We start from the raw sequence: 18,512 nt of genomic DNA, 5'->3' as shown, positions 1-18,512 counted from the left end.
GAAAGAGTTCAATCAGAAAATGTTAGTCTTCTGATATTATTCCATCAATATGAAGCACCCTGTGAGTAATTTTAGGTACAATGATTATATCAAAATATTTGATATTTAAAAAATGTCAGCGTATATAATTTAGAATTTTAAGTATCTTATTGGAAGTAACAGAAACTTTAATAATATTGTAACGAATTTACTTGCAAATCCTCTTATTTGCAACTTTCTGCTAAGTTCGAATCATTAAACTGTTGAATAAATAACTCCAATATTTAATAATGCAAAATGGCCTTTATTAAAGTATTTACAATAAATAACTCTACTATTGCCCGACAGATTGCATGCTTAATCAAAACTGATTCTAGCGCCTCTACTATTGCTGCCTTTTAAACTCTTTAATTTCCTCGTTGCATCTTCTAGGCGCTTCTGTTCTAGCATCTACTAGTTGGTTATCTGCTATAATTATAACTACAGATGTACGGGTATAGCTCTCATATGCGCGTGTGTTTTTGAGCGACACTTCCACAATTATAATTGCATATCTCAGATAAGACAGGAAGAGTAAAGAATTTAATAAAAAACAAGTAAGGACGGAACCGTCTTCGGCTGTGCCGAAGACTTCATATCTTTCATGAATGGGGCTGTACAATAATCTTATCCCGTTCGTAATCTCAAAATAATCGGATGTATAAAATAAGAAATATATAGTGAAGAGATGTACATACCTAAACGATTTTTAAGATAAATATAAAATAAAAAATGGCAAAAAACCACCTTATCTGAACGATCGGTTGTATGGGATATATATTATATATAGCTCCGATCGAAATGATTTTTTCATGAAATCCTCTATGATATATTAGAATAAATATCACCAAGTTTAATATTGGAAATTAAGGGAGAAATTGCCAAAAACCTTACTATCTGAACGATCGGTGGTATGGGATATATACTATATATAGCTCCAATCAAAGTGATTTTTTTTAGAAACTCTTCTATGATATATTAGAATATATATCACCGAGTTTCACGTTTGTACTTTCTAAATTGCGGCAGGAATGACCAAAATCGTCTTATCTGAACGATCGGTTGTATGGGAGATATATGTTATACTGGTCCGATCCAACCGGATCCGACAAATGTCTAATATAATAAAAAATACATTCTTGTGCCAAATTTCATTGAGATATCTCAAAATTTGAGGGACTAGTTTGCCTTCAAACAGACAGACGGACGGACAGAAGGACGGACAGACGGACATGGCTATATCAACTCAGTCCGTCGCCCTGATCAATTCGGTGTACTTGATGGTGAGTCTATCTTCTATATTTCTCAACGCTACAAACATCGGACCAAAGTTAATATACCATTTCATGTTCATGAAAGGTATAAAAAATGGAGCACCCAGCTATTGGAAACAATTTTTTTTAAACTTTTGGACTGATTTTATAATAAAATTGATACAACGGAGCTTTGAAGAAAGTTAGTTTAAAAATAAGATTTTTATGTAAATAAAACTGAACTAGTTGTATGAGTTAACCGGGGATTGCCCGTATCGCTTCAAATGTATGAAAACGTTTATTTCAAGCAATTTTTAATTTTATAATTTATTTAATAATTTGGGAAAAATTTAAACAACGTGACATCAGGACGGACAAGGCGACAGCTGATTCGAGTATACCTTGTAAATCTCTTCAAAGCCTTTTCTCCCGGGATTGGGAGTCGAACCCGCACTCCTACGATAGTAGAAATGGTTATAAACGCATTCAGCTACGTCATGCCTTAAAGCATTTAAAGCGATAGGGAAATCCCCGGTTAACTCATATAAGTAGACAACATTTGGTTAACTCGTTGTAGGTCTATAAATAGAACAAAAACAGCAACAATACCAAGTTTCTCTGAAAACCGCCTTACAAACATGCATAACTTCAACACGTAACTACATGCGAAGTATGTGATGTGTGGAAGATAATATATGCGAAAGAAGGCAATTGGGGAAAACTTTACAACAACTAAGGCATGACGTAGCTGAATGCGTTTGTAACCATTTCAACTATCGTAGGAGTGCGGGTTCGACTCCCACTCCTGGAAGAAAAGGCTTTGAAGAGATTTACAAGTTATAATCGAAACAGCTGTCGCCTTGTCCGTCCTGATGTCACGTTTAATAATAATTTTTCCCAAATTATTAAATAAAACTGAACTAGTTTGGCTTGCGGCACGGGTTTTCATCTAAGATTTTTCGTTAAAACAGTTATTTATATACGACTTTTTGTTAGAATGAAAGTGTGTGTGACTTTGTCTTTACCACAACCTGAAATTAAAGATTTTACAAAGAAATCGACACATTCGTGATATGCCGAATTGTTTGTAAGCCAATTAAAACTTCAAAAATTTGGTCCATTTTTCGATGAATTTTGGTCCCAAATAAAAACATGGTGTGGCAGCCGTGATCCCAACCACTGACTCTTTCTTCTCTTGCTAATCGAAGACAATCAATATTTTTTTTTGTTGTTCTCAAGGCAAATGCATACAGGTGGTAAAAAAGCGAATTCAACCAATTCGCCGTGCAGAAGAATGTCAAGTCAAAAGAAAATTTTGATGGATTTCGATTAACTGACATATTGTTGTACAAGGCTTTGTATGGAAAATTATCAAGAAGAAGCAATCGCCGTTCTTCTTCTGTACGGCGAATTGGCTGAATTCGCTTCGCCATCACCATGTGTAGATATGCCTTGAATGCTTGCAAACAATGCGTACATTGGTCTTGCTTCGTTCTTCGTTAATCAACAACCAAAGCACCACAGTTCACATATGAAAAGCCCTGCTCTAGATCCATTAGAAAATCGAATACTTGAAGATCATGTTAGACGTGTTTTCTACCGCCAGAATCTTGTAAGTCGGGTCTGGTCAATATCACCAGGCGATTCGTCTATTATGCAGATAACAGGAAGAAGAGATTCGCTCTAGAAAAGTTTTATGCAAAGAAAACTTATATATTTTATAACTCAAGTACCTACTGGTACTAAATTAGGGGTTTCGTCGTCACCCAGTTCAGTCTATGTGAGGTCTTAATGCAGAGTGGAGAGTTTAGGTGTTTATCTAGTCGTGAACAGCATATGGGTGTCAACTTTAAAATTTATTTCACGAATTATCAATAAGGCCAATGGCCCGACTTAATCAACGATTAATAGCACCTGTCAAAATGATATATGTAAGAATGTATACGATATGCCAAATATAATTCCACACCTACTTACACAAAAGATATAATGCTAATTTTGCTGCTTCTTCTTCATAAAATCCCGTTACAAATTTAAACTTAAGACAAGTAGCGCTTTTGTTTTTCCGCCACCCACTCGACGACCATCAGTCATTTTAAAGCGCTTCAACGCGCTGTCAAAACATTTTCAAAAGTGACAAAATTAATGGCCACTTTGCTAGATATGAGAGAATGAGAAAGAAAGAAAGAAAAAGAGATAGCAAACACATACTAAAGCATAATGTTTGCTAATAAATATGATTCGCGGTAGTAAGTAGCAAAGATCTGAAGGAGTAGTATTAGCTTCGCTGTTTGCAAACGCGACAGAATTTTCTTTCTCTACTTTCATATTTGTAAAATATAAATTGCGCCAACCAAGCGTTGCATACATAAGGGCGCTTGGTTACATTTAATGATATAAGCTTAAGCTAACATCATATATTTGTAAATGCTGTTAAATATTTATATACTTACGGAAGATACGAGTATTTTAGCACCTGCCCCTGATGCCAACAATAAGTCTTTAACAGTTTTACAGTTTTACCAGCATCCGTGACTGTTGTCTCTCCCCTAATTTAAGTTGGTCGAGTATCAGCACTGCAGACAAGCTACAGTTCACAAATTGGCTTGTTTGATGTGACGGCAGGTGTGAGTATGTGGCTGTTTTGTACATATGTGTAAGTATATGTTTCAGATGACAATATTTCATTTGACACAATATCCTCTAAAACTTTGCCACTTTTCACTCGAGTTGTAAATTAGCTTAGAAATAATTTGTCAAGAAGGTAGTGCTGTGGCGGCTAGTGATTTGGGGAACAAGCATGAGGAAATCTTTAAAAAGCAAAAAGTAAGAGCGGATGGGTTTGTGAGTTGCCACATTGCATTCAAACCAAGAAGTAGGCAACAAGTAAGCATCCCAAGCCTTCAAGACAGATAACCGATTGTTTTTCTTATACCCAACTGGTAGTTTTAATATCGGGAAGAGCTACGAGAACTGGTTATCAAATTTCTTAGAACAGAATAATCATCTTATATTTTAATCAGACACGCAGCCAAGTACAAGTATAGAAATGAGCACCTTATGGACAGAAACACTGTGTCCATGTATTCGAAAAGCTCATAATCAAACCTCATTCGGCAGACGCTGTTGTCATCACGGACAAGACCATAAATCTTCCTAAGTATTCTTCTATCGAACCGCAATGATGAGAGAATAATGGAGGACAAATTTCATTCGTCTAGAGGAGACTTTACTTTTCAATTGCCTGCTCAATCTAAAGTTGCCTAGAGCGATTTTCTGTTTTATTTTTAAGCTGATATTATTTTCGATGTTAATGCTATTTCCTAGATACACGAAACCTTTTATAGGGTCGAGTATAAAACCGTCAACCGTGAAGTCGCAGTCAATGCTCATATCTGAAGCGCTGTCTGGATTTAAGTGTCTCGAAGAGGTTTGGCAAAGCCTTCCCACGCTGTCAAAAGCTGCTTTGAAGTCGGCAAAAAGATAACGTCATATCGGTTTCTTTTTTTACCGAAGGTCTTCTACAAGATTTGACGTAATGTAAAATCTGGTCGATTGTAGATTTATCGTGTCTGTAGCTGATAAGGTCCACTCAGCTTCACTTATTTGCACAATACGCTGGATGTGCGATGAAAAGCATAGATCTGCAGGATCGCAGGGGTTCGCAGGATCAGCTTTCACTTGAATTGGAAAGAGTACACTTAAATTACTACCGGCAGGTATGCCCTCGTCTGACCATATCTTGCTTAGAAGTTGATGCATGGTCTTTACCGCCCTGTGTGAGAACAGCTCGGCGGGTAGTCCCTCGTAGCACTGAGCTTAGCAGGTATATTCCTATTTTATCTTTCAACAATCGTTTGGTTAAACGTATATTCCGTTGATAGAATTGGGATTTGGCGTGCAAGATCTCCTCGCTATATAGCATTAAGGATGAGTCTTCTTCTCTCTCTACCCAACACTTGGCCTTATTCATTCATCAACCGCATAGTCGATTTAGGCTGTAGTGTAAAAAAATAGGCCAGTTACCCCTATCTGCCATAATTGACACAAATTTAAAGCAGTGAGAGAGATAAAGTCTTCCTCCACTTGCCTCCTCTCCCAAATCTGTGGACATCTCTCTCTTCCTCTGCTTCAGAAAAACGGTTCCGAAGGAATACTTTCTGTCCGGAGTGCCTTCATCCTTTTGCATGATATTATATAGCCAGTGAAGCTCTTGAGGATTTACTTATTTCTTATTTGCGTGGCTGTGTTGGTACTATAATTATTTTCCGAGGTAGCGCGACATTACTCAACATATCAATTATTTTTCCGGGCACGCTGGAAAACTTTGATGTCCGCATCGATGGTCCGTAGTGGAGAATAAATGCACTCCTACTGCTTTGTTGCATTGTATGGTCAACGGCTGCTCTGATCGAGTTGATCTGAAAACCCGGTCCAGTAATCAGCAGCTTTCTGCTTTGTGAGCAGGGGCTGTGAGGTCTTGATTGCTGCAAGGTAATAATCTGAGTCGCTATTTTTAACTGGATGCGGACAAAATTAACATGCTCGTTTACTGCCGGTACTGCATCCGTCAACATCGATAGCACAACCCAACACACAACAACAACAACAATGACAGTACTTGCAGTCGAACACTTTTTCACGCCACAAAACCAACACTGTGGCGTCTACTAACGCGTTCCTTCTTCTGACCACTGTGGTGAGCGTTGATAAGATTTATTGCCGTCCTGCTTTGCCCCAAATTTGAGCTTGCCTGTATTGAGATGTCTTGAAGTGGACGTCTACAAGCCGCATATTTGTAACATTTGCTGATAGGGTTCGGATATTCCAGCATATGTTCGCAAATCATAGTCCTACAAGTGTTTCAGTCATATTGTTCTTACGTTTTTTCATTGGCATATATTTTAACGTCACTGGTACAAGATTTGGATTTTAGTCGCCTCCTATGATTATCGTCCTGCACTGCGGATAGATAGATAGATAATTGTTGAGGATTACACTGCTATTGGTCTATTGTGCCTTATTTCCTTCACAGCACCTCATCCACGCCGACTTCCTCGATGAAGCTTAGTATTTCACTTACGGATATGTTCTAAGCCCCCTAACGTGTTTGAAAGGTAATAATGTTATATATAAAGTGATCCTTCGATATCTTGCGACACGGTCAACTCAATGAAGTACAAAATGACAATTCTGAGGACATATATACTGAGGACATATATATTCTTATATAAACTATATCACTTGTCCTTAATTCACTTAGTGCTTAGTCCAATTACTGAATATACATACATAAAAGCTCATCAATGAATTCATACAAGCCTTATGTACATATGACTGGGTTGTACATACTTAAAAGCATACATCCCATCTTCTATCTAAGAAGCAAGTGTCTTTGTTGCAGCACACTGGGAATTGGAACAACTGTCCTCATGCTGCGCCGAAACTCTATATTTTCATGTATTACTTTTGGAAAGCACTTAGATGCATATGTGCTTTTTGAGAGTACAGACACATATACACACATACACACTTATGGATGTATTGCAGAAGCATCATCTCGCAGATTTCTTCATTTCTACATCTTTGGAATTTTAGTTTGTCCTGTCTTTTTTTTATCTCTTTCGAAAAGCAGTAAAATGCTTTCATTTTTTGACATTTTTTTGCTTTTCGCAGCACTCAGCTTGTGCCATATGTCCACAAGGAAATCTACGTATTTACATACATATATCCTATATACCATGCTTGCGTTATATGTATGCGTAGAAAGAGAAACAAATATTCAATATGTAAGTATTTAATGGAATCATACGTTTGAGAGTTTAATTTAGCGTAAACCAAAAATTAAAAATATTTTAAAAAGTATTCATGTATATATTCATATCAGAGCTGCCGGATAACTTTCAATCCACTTAAACGATTTAATAATAACAGTTTTATGAGAAGATATTTTTTTCTGTATTTGAACGGAGTCCCTACGAAAATCGATCGCCTCGGAAAGAAACGTTGGCCTTAATAATGTAGGCAGCTACTGTGGCTGATGAGCCGAATCACATTACCGAATAGCATCGATAAAATTAGTTCATGATACGGTGAAAGCAAGACAGAGGCAGTCCGTTGCCAAAAGAGAAAAAAGTATCTTCGGGCTGAAGAACAAGCATCGATCGGCCGAGGACTGTGAGACAGGCTAGCCGCAACAAAAAACCATGTAATTCCCAAGATGTGGGTCAAAGAGAGCCAAATACCGAGAGAATTAGTGGTTGTATAACTGGCATAGAGCTGGATATAGTTAGCGTGGTTAAATGCCAAAGTTAGCTTATGTTTAAAATCCGTTTAAGTCAGAGAATACAATGGCAGGCAACACTGGGACTCTAGATTTCTTTGAAAGGATGAGTGCTTACTTATCGTAGCAATTTGCTTAGGTAGATGTCTAAATAAAGATGGAGATCTGCAGAGAGTAATCTGATATATGTTATAATGAGGATAATGCTGGTCGAATCGTTTGATAGTCTACATAATTCCTTTCAGTGGGGTGCTAAAATGGGCTCAAGTTGATAAGCCGCAACAACATCGACAGCAGGATATGTTTCTAGAAACTGAAATAAGCGGGACAGATAAATAAGCCTCGACAGTAAAATGGCTTTGAGCGAACTCGTCTTGATTGAGAAGGATTCGTCCGGGCCAGGTGCACTGTCTTTCATTTGGGGGATCGGTTTATGGGCTTAAAAAGCAGTGACCAAAGGAGGGAGGCTGAAGTCATTATAATAATAATAATAATAAACGAAAATGCCTGTCTAATTTCATCACTGAGGACCTCGCGGCAGACGCTATCGAGCACCAAAAAGAACTGCCCGCTATTCGGACATCCTGTCACTTAGAACACAGGAAAAGGACCCATCAGAAGACTTCAAAAGTTGGTTGACGCAGAAGAAAAAAAACGGACGACTTTAGGAGGATAAGGTCAAGCAGCTCTTTTAATTTACGCTGTACTAAATTTTAAATTGCCTATAAATTTGCGGGACAAGATTACATGATTTATAGAGACTACGAACTGCACCAGTTTTTTTTCTTCATGAAGTGGATCAGGGATCGGCATTTTCAAAAAACAAAAAAGGGCGGCTGGTTATGAATGGGAGAGGAAAGGGAAGAATAGAGCGAAGGGTGGGAGAAAATGAAGAAAAAGGACTTTACTTAAAATATGGCAAAAATACTGGTATCTATGGAATACTTTTATTCGTTGAATTCGGACCAGGAACGGATATGATCATAATAACGCTGTAAGATGGAGGAAAGAAGAGATACAGTAAGGAAGAAGGAAAAGTAAAACGCGAGAGCGAGGACTAATACGAAGAAAGATATACTAGATAAATGAGTATAAAGTGAGAGGATAAAAAAAACCCAGAAAGTGCCAAAAAGCAGAGAAGAAAAGGCAATGAGAGGATGTGACAGAGGAAAGTAAGTTACAGAGAAACGAAGGAAGAAGGGATTCAAGGTGTTGATAAGCGCAATACAAAGCTTAATAGTTTCAAAACTTCCGCAACCCAATTTTCAACCACACCTACGCGAGGGGAATACTGTTACAAATATGAATTTATCATACACATATTTAGTAGGCGAAGCTCTGGCGACCCCAAGTTTTTCATGGAACTAGTGGGTGGGGCGAGATGGCCTAGAAGGTTTAATGTAGTCATATAAATCCTTCCCGAGATGGTCGTGCTTGTACCTTTAAAGTGCTTTGTTACCGGAACGTATTCGTATCTTTATATCCGGCAAAGGACCATCAACATCGATAACACTCACCAAAACCTTCGGGGAGTGTCTTATAATACAACAGCAACAACAAAAAGGCCTAGCAGCAGAAGACAGTTGAAATATCTTAAAAATAGGCCAATTAGATAATGGTAAAGTTCAGAGCCTGACTAGTTCACAGATGGTATAGATTTTAAGTACCGGGGCTTCTTCTAGTTGCTGGAGTAAAGCCCTCTTACTCGTAACACCCCAATATATCGTAAAGAGTGTTCCTGCGATTACAAAAGCAATAGGAACAACCTTGGAAAGCTAGAAAAAGAAGGCAGAATTTGGAGTTGTAAACGAGCTGAAAAAAGTATAAAAAAAATTCAAAATAATATGCTAAAGGCAACAAAATAATCGAATATAAAAACACATAATAAGCACTTTACACATTTCATTTCAATTCAGTGAACTCAAAGTCCTAAACTCATTCCATTACCAAAAATAAAATCGAATTGTCCAATAATAGCAATGATTGTATGTGCGTATGCTTAAAAAAATAGCTCTATGAATTGAATGCTTGAAAAGTTTTGCGGCAGCAACAAAAGTAGCAATTTTGGCTTTGTGTGTGCGTTTCAATACGCAATAAATATGTGAATATGTGTGTATGTATGCGTGCTTGAATGTCCTTCCTAAAAATCAACTTTATTTGATGAAACATAAGAATTTTATGTAGCGCAAAATATGTGGAAAAATGACTCAAATAAAAAGCTTGTTATACTACAATAATATACCCATACACAGATGTTTCTGTTCTTGTTTCCGTTGTTTGTTATATATAAAAAATTGTGTATTAAAATCAAATGACATGTCGCTAACAACAAAACATTGTCATTAAATTCAATGCGCCAAAGTAAATTTTAATAGCTCATTTCCATCACTCGAAAAAGGACACAGTTGGGCATTAGGGATAGTTGATGTACTTAAAATTCATTTATATATATATATTAGGGCGGGTCGATTTAAAAATCGCTCATTGCTCTGTGAAAATCGTATTCTAGGGATTAAAATAAGAAACTTTGCCGAAGGAACCATACCTCTAAAACGAATTCTGGTGTCCCCCAATTTGGGTCGAACTTTTGGGTAGGGGCAAATTTTGAAAAATCCCACTTTGACCCATTTAGAGTGCTCCAATCGAGTCCAAATGTATGACCGACCCCCACTAACTTTGGAGGCCCGACCCACCGATGCCAGTGGCACACTCCCTGGTACCCCCCTGGAGGTTCACCATACAAACATTTCAAATTATTTTATAGCAAATTTTTTTATTTGTCTATACGTAATAATAAAATGTTACGTATACGCAGTGGTGCACCTCTTTTCAGTTGGTATGGATATGTTTGTGCTGATTTTTTTATGTAAAGTGCAAAACCGGCGATTTTTTGAAATGTTTGTATGGTGAACCCCCAGGGGGTTCCAGGGTGTGTGCCAATGGCATCGGTGGGTCGGGTCTCCAAAGTTAGTGGGGGTCGGTCATACATTTGGATTCGATTGGAGCAATCTAAATGGGTCAAAGTAGGATTTTTCAAAATTTACCCCTACCCAAAAGTTCGACCCAAATTGGGGACACCAGAATTCGTTTTAGAGGTATGGTTCGTTCGGCAAAGTTTCTTATTTTGATCCCTAGAATATGATTTTCACAGAGCAATGGGCCATTTTTTGCCTCCCCACAAATCGACCCGGCCTAATATATATATATATATTTTTTCTGAATAACGTTGTATGTGTGTTTGAGATTATTGGCGGCAAAGTAAAAGTTATTATACTTTTTGACATCTAATTGTAGCAACAAATAAAAGTCTATTTTAAGAACAAAGTACGTTTGAGTTAGTAGATTTTAATTAAATTTGTGTTAGTTTAGTGATTGAGTACCCTTAAACTTTAAGCCAAAAGTAGGAAGTTTAGAAATGTGACAATACTGAAAGTGATAAGTGGGTAACTTAAAGTATATGCAGAGTACAGCAGAAATTACGCAGTTTCGTATAATAAATTTACTGAGTTCATATTCAATATTGTGCGAATATTATCACACATCACTATGCAATCTTTAAACTCACGTCCTTGTGCGCTTTCAGCAAACACAACTGCTGCTCAGTCGTTGAGTGATTACAAGGGCCCGGATTTTTATGCATTATAAACCGGAAAATATGCGCATATAATATGACCTAAAAAATCAAAAATATGCACTAAACACATAAAGAATAATTCAAGATTCGATTCGAACTCAAGGCCAGAACAATAATTTTTTTCTAATTATTGTTAAAAACAAAAACACAAAGAATATGCAAAAACAATTTCCAATTTTTTTTTATTAGTTTTTACTTTTTTTTAAGATTTTAATTAACGCAAGGATATATTGTACTCTTAGTGTGAAAGACTCTAAATTAATAAAATATATATGCATATACATTTTTAAAGTATACAATAAAATAAATAGTTAAGCACTTTTAAACGTAAAATACCAATCAATTACACTGGTTTACGGCCAAAATGCACCAGAGACGCCAATATGAAATTCCTATGTAAAATCACCCCCTGATTTCGAAAATCAAGATTATTTTTAATTCTATGGTAACGTTTTTGAGATATTTAGAAAATAACGGTTTTTTCAAAAAAATTGGATCCACTTAATCATATATATATCAAGAACGAATTGAGCAATTCCAAAACGGTTTGAAGCTTTTAAAAGGTAATACAATTTGCTATAAACTGTGCATACTACACTTTTTGCTTGTCCCTGTAGATTCAAAGATAACGAGCAATCATTACGGATTTTTTCCATTTTTTTTGTAAAAATATAAAAAAATTTGTACTTTGCGAGGAAGGATCTCGAAAACTTTTTACTTTTTTGCAGATTTTTTGTTTCTTCTCTAAGCCCTATATTATTACAAAAAAAGTAGGCTTATATTCAACAAAATCGATGGACTAATACAAAAGTTATAAGCATTCATGTAAATATTCCCATTTAATACTTAAGTACCCTACTGGTACATATGTGTTAGTATTCGCATATCAGTTAGTTAGTGAAGCGTGAGCCGGAGCTGTAAAACTCACTGGATGACGGCAAATAATATGTGAGTTAATCGAAATCAATGAACATTTTCTTTTGATTTGACATTCTTCCGCACGGCGAATTGGTTGATTTCGCTTTGCCACCACCTGGTATAGATTCGCCCTGCTCTCTTCAAACAGATGTGATGATATATGTAGGATGATATGAAGGAAAGCAAGGGTTAACTAAAATATTAATAAAAATACATGAATATTTTGGTTTGTAAGAACTGTGCAAAATCGTAAGTGGCATTTATTTATTAAGGTTATTCTCTTCTGAACGTTTCCTCTTAGTTTTCTTAACGAGCATTTTGTAGTCAATTTGAACAGCTGTTTTTGAAGAATAAGGCACACTAAATTTTTGTTTTGTATTTCAGTTTTCCAATCAATCATTTTATTTCACTTATCATTGAAACAAAAGACAGCATAAGAAGCTAGCAATGTTGTATGTATATTAACCTGGGTCGATTTGTATGGACGAAAGTTAACCGATATCGCGCCATTGATTTTTCGATAAGATTTGGGCTCAGGAAAAAAAAGTTCCACTGCGCATACCCAAAAAAATTATTTTCGAGCCTGCAAAAAAAATGACGAAAGGGTAAATTTTTCGACAAAAACACTCCCCAAAACCCAAAAAATATTTGTTTTCTTTAAAAAACTGTTGTAGAAACTTTGCCGATAACAGTCTAATGTATACATTCCCATTGAAATAAAAAAAAATGAAAGGCTTCGGGAAATATCCATCAAGCCTTTCATTTTTTTTTCTCTTAGCATCACTCGCTATTAATCTATCTTTCGTAACTTGATTGTATCTTTAATTAGTTAATTAATTCAAATTATGCTACATATTTTATATGCCAAATACACGTGTTAGTGAATCTTTAGATGTGTAAGTAGCAGTGCTGGACATAAATGAATGAAAATGGATGTCTGTATATATATGTCTGTGTGACCCATGAGCGTCCAGAGTACTCAACCGATTTTGACGAATTTATCACAGGAGAGGTAAAGGAAATGGAAATAGAAAAGACAGTGGAAGTGGGATTAAGAGTGACAAAAAAATTGTTTTCGGCATATCTGCGTCATTATTTGTAGGAGGTATTCAATATATAGTATAAAGTTCCATATAAGAAGTAATTTAACTGTGAGAGGGTGGTAGTGGTAGTAGGAGTGGGAGTGTGAGTGTGAGTAGGAAGAAACAAATATCTCCAAACTTATTTAAATGGGATGTATAATATTTTGTATAAAGCTTCGATAAACAAGGCAATTAAGGTGGGAGAGGTAGATGGATTATAAGTAGGAGTGAGATTGGTAATAGGAGTGGAAAAAGGTTTGGAAGTGCGAGGGAGAAATAGAATGAGAATGAAATGGGGATAGAGATAAAGAAAAATATGGGAAAGACAGGTATGAGAATAAAAAGAAGAAAATGTCCTAGTAAAGTATTAGTCTAGGGAATGAGACAGAGAGGGATAGGTACAAGTTATGAACAATTTTCCAATATAGACAAACCAACTTACGAGCAGTATGTAACCTAACATTTTTTTACCTTCAATAATTTGTGTAAAAAGGTCGTATTAGGGCTTTTTTAAATAAAGCCTTTTGACAAGGTTGTAAAAAAATAACTTCTTTGACTTGAGAAATATGCTGTCATTATTATTTTCACAATTGGTAGAGAGGAGGGTGTAGAAGCCTCTGATCACATTCACTAGGGATATACTAGAGTGATTCTTTTGCATGCGGTTCAAACTACTCACTGTTGCCGGCCAAGTATTCTCTGTGTAGGCATTGAACATCCGTTTAGGGATGACCTTACATGAAAGGCGACACTCTGACATAATTTGGCTAGGTCAATCTGACATAAACCATGAATCCGAAAAAATGAAAGCTTCACATTTCTCCTAATAAAAAAAATATTTTGTTGCAATCTCCTTAACCTTATTAACAACATGAAAGATATTTATACAATCTCTTTTAGCTAAAATATTTTTCAAATAAAAAGTTTCTTTATTAGCAAAACAGCTCTTTATTCCAGTAATAGTTCGGTTGACTTGCAAAATCTAAGTTTTAGTCTAAACTCAGTTTTCTTGCATTACGAGTAATGTAAAAATGCCCAACTCTGATGTTCAGTTAACTGCTGACGTATGTAGTACAATAAGAACTTGTAAGGATGACGGATGAGGCAATCATAAAGATACTTACATACACACCCTCATATTTATAACTCTATGCGAATCAACCAGCTAACACAATTAATTTGAAACTTATTACCGTAGTGTAAGTTGCATCAACATATTGCCCTCTGAGCAAAATCTACAAAAGCGGAATCTACATATTTACATATGTACACCTAGCATTATTGTTGGTGGCAAGTTAATACCTTTCCTGTGAAATTAAACGTACAAGCTGGAGATAATAGTTGCCTCCTTTGTTTAAGTGCTATAATTCTACAGACCAAGCAACATTTAAGCCGAATATCCACAACTCGTTTGACTGGATTGTCAAAAGATGCCTACATGGTGGTGTTTAGAAATCATTTATTTATATATATATATAAGTACATACTTAATGATGATTAAGCTTTTTGTTCCTTCATTTGCTAATTTCTCAGCATAGTGTTAAGATCCGCGAGTGAATTACCGTTTGATACGAAGGTACACCTGTAGCCCATTATTTTAGGACTAGGCTTACGCTGACTCGATTCTCGAATAGTCCGTCAATCGATTCCACTCCAAACTCTGATAACATAATCAAATGATGCTTTTTCATTTCTAACTGTCTATTCTCATAGCCAAATGATCGTTTCGCATTTTCATTTGACACTTTCTCATTTAGATATGACTCTTTCATGTTTACAATTGTCTGATCTTATTCACAACTGGAAGTGGTGTAGTTTACTACGTTGAGCTTTACCTTCTTATTAAAAAAAACGTGAGTAGCCACAACAGAGGTAACTACACCAAAAACAAGTGATTTCGCGCTTTTTGAGAATATCTTCGTCGGATTCTTATCGGTAACAACCGATACCGTTTTTTATTATCGGCTTATTGGCGATAGGAAATTTTTATCGTCCAGCTATGGGTTTGTTATCGCCTTGTCAGCGACTAAATACAGCAGTGTCCCGAATATACATACACTTGAAATTTTATCATCGGAACCTGTTCCATAACAAACCGCTGAGTAGTCGTTGGCAAATTGATAACACGCCAATAACAAATTGATAACACTCCGATAAGAAATCTTAAATTTTTGGGTAAGAAATTTTAAATTTTTTGATAACATTTCGATAGTAAATTAAAAACTTTTCATGAAAAATCGATAATTTTCTATAGATCAACGATGATATTTTGATAACAAATCGATACCGCTATTATAACAAATCGATAAAATTTCCATGGAAAATTAATTATTTTTTGATGATATTTCGATAGATAGATAGATAATTTCGGGTTGGGGTTAAAATTCTGCTTTTTTGGAAATTCTGCATTCATAATTCCGAAAGTCGAAACACCGGAAATCAATATTATGGAAGTCAATATTCTGGAAAAAGCCGATCCAACAACGGCTGCGCCATGCACAGTAATCCTGCGTAGAACACATTTCGGCCGCACTTATAAAAAAATAACCCTGGGATACGCCATGCCAAGTCCGGGTGTGGGTGATGTCCTTCTGCGTAGTACACCCTTCTGCGTAGGCGGCCTTCGGCCGCACCTTAAAAAAATAACCCTTAGCCGATCCAACACCGGCTATGCCATGTCATGATTCCGGAATTTTGACTTCCAGAATTTTGTCGACCCAGAATTTTGACTTCCACAATTTTGTCGACCCAGAATTTTGATTCCGGAATTTTGACTTCAGAATTTTGATTTCAGAATTTTGACCGTCTCCCCATACTTTCTATAAAAAATCGATAAATTTTCGGTAATTTTTTGATATAAAACCCATAACTTGTGGATTAAATATCGATAGCTTTTTGATAACCGTTGTTATCGATATACAATTTTTTAAATTGCGATAACAAATAATTGACAACTCGTATACAACATATCGATAACACATCTTTAACAAACATTTCCGTTCCTTTCATTTCCTTTCCTTTCCTTTCCTTTCTTTTCCTTTCCTTTCCATACAGTCTACATACATATATCCCCCATACAGCATACCACTTACAAAGGCTACGCTTACACTTTACACCTTACGCTTATATTCTGGATTCCCCTACTCGCAAAATCTGGATTAAAGTGTGATTGAGATTTTCTTTTAGAAAAAAATTTCGTGTTTTAAATTACTCCTTATTTACTGCTTTTAAGCTGCTATAGATTACCCCTTTACCGCCGACTCATCTTTGTCACAGCACGCAGCTCGAAAACGTGCTCCACCGTACACCTTTTTTGGCCACAAAGCTTTCAATGCGGCTTTTAGTATGCAAATAGTAGAGAATGGAGTGTGGTTGGTTATGGCTATGGGATACCAGCAAGAGCTACTAAGACCTAAATATACCATTCCGAATGCAATTTGATTGTATAAGATTATGTGTGCGTGTGTTTGTGTGTATTCTGGGATATGCGCAATGCTATTGCGTAAATACAAAGCCGGGCGAATCATGACTGATTGCGACGTATTTCTGTTACCACACCACTACAAACACACACAAAATACTACTACTCTTCTTGCACTGAAACTTTCCCATTGAAATATTAATTAGCAGTGCAACTTGTGCATCAGGCTTGTAGGTCTGCCTGGGCAATCGAGGTCACATAGAAAATGGTCATATGCATATGCCAAATGGCGGCATGCAGCACACGATTGGACACTTGTTGGGTGCAAGTAAACTGGACGATTGCTTGGTTTACATTGGAATACAAAATGATGAAAATAACAGTAACAACAACAATACAAATGTAACCAACAATTGTTCTCCTTGCTGTGCGATTCTAGTGGTGTTGGCGGTGTTGATGTTGTCCCTGCCGGTCATAGCCTAGCATCGCATTGATTGACGTGCACAATGACTAGGCTGTGGGATATGATGAGGATTATTGCGAGTGCCACATTGTTTATTGTATTTTCACATTAAAGTATATTTGCATGTATGTATGTATGTATGTGGTTTTGTTGCTATTCCTGTTATTCTGCTGGTCTTTACCATTTTTCCTTCGTTTTTCCTTGAATTGTGCAATTTCCATACACACATACATTCATAATTTGTATGTACATTGTTGGTAAGTTTGTTATGGCTTTGTAGTCTTGTATTTAATCGGATTTGGATTGTTTTGAGTTTACGTAATAAGTGATACCAAATTTGTGCCACATTGGGTTTCTATGGGATTTACAATTAAATGTATGAATGAACGAATGAATGCAACGAGCGCACGACGAATGTGAAGTGGAAATGAAATATGAATGCCCCGGTAAAGCAGTATGAGCAAAATGACAAACTATCTCATGCAATTCTAACTTATATATATATTAGGACAGATCGAAACCAAAAACTAAATGTTCTTATAGATTAGGTTAGCTCGAGGTACCTATTTTTAGCATACCAGAGAGTCACATAGAGACCTGATGGCCAATTAAAGAATTGCTTAAGTGAGCTAGAATCCTTCCTCATGGGTAGTCTCAACTCTATTGAAGTACATGCGCCCTAACAAATTGGATCGGGTTTAATGCTAAGCGGCAGAAAGGGCATGTCGCAATACGCTCTATGTGAAGAAACAAAATCCTAGGGGGGGGGGGGGGGGGGGAAGGGAGGGTGGGCTTGAGGGCCGTAGTATTATTATGAGTGCTTTGGACGCTAATTAAGTTGCTGGATAAGTCGAACCCACGACGCATGCAAATGGCGTTTTAGTTATAATAAATGGCAAATGGCTGCCAAAAATCAGCTCTATGATGGACTAGGCGTTCTGGAATGTAAATACCTGGGCACCTGGCATCGGGTTAACTGGGAACCGATGTGGTATTAAAAAGTTTCCGTATTGGACCAGACCTAAGCTGGGAGAAAAAAAGTAGGGAGCATATTATTTACGAGTATTAATAGACAGTAAATTGTATTGGAAACTCCATGTAAAGGAGAGAACAAAGAGTGTATCCGCGACAAGTTATACCTGTTGTTGTAGTTGTAGCAATAAAGACACTCGCCGAAGGGTTTGGGAAGTATTATCTATGTTGGTAGTCCTTTGCCGGATATAGATCGATTACGTTCCGATCATATCATAAGCAACATTAAGGTACCAGCGCGAAAACCTGGGGAAGGATTTAATTTGACTACATTGAACGTTCTAGGTCATACTTTTGAATTACGCTTACCAACTCTTTGAATCATCAAAATCGGAGAGTCTCTGATGTCAGTTAGAGTTTTGCCTCTAAAAATTCCTTAATTTTTTTCTTGGCCAGAGTAGGCATCTG

Source organism: Eurosta solidaginis, chromosome 5 (genome assembly GCF_040869045.1).
Source record: "Eurosta solidaginis isolate ZX-2024a chromosome 5, ASM4086904v1, whole genome shotgun sequence".
NCBI lineage: Eukaryota > Metazoa > Arthropoda > Insecta > Diptera > Tephritidae > Eurosta > Eurosta solidaginis.
This window is presented reverse-complemented; position numbering follows the sequence as displayed.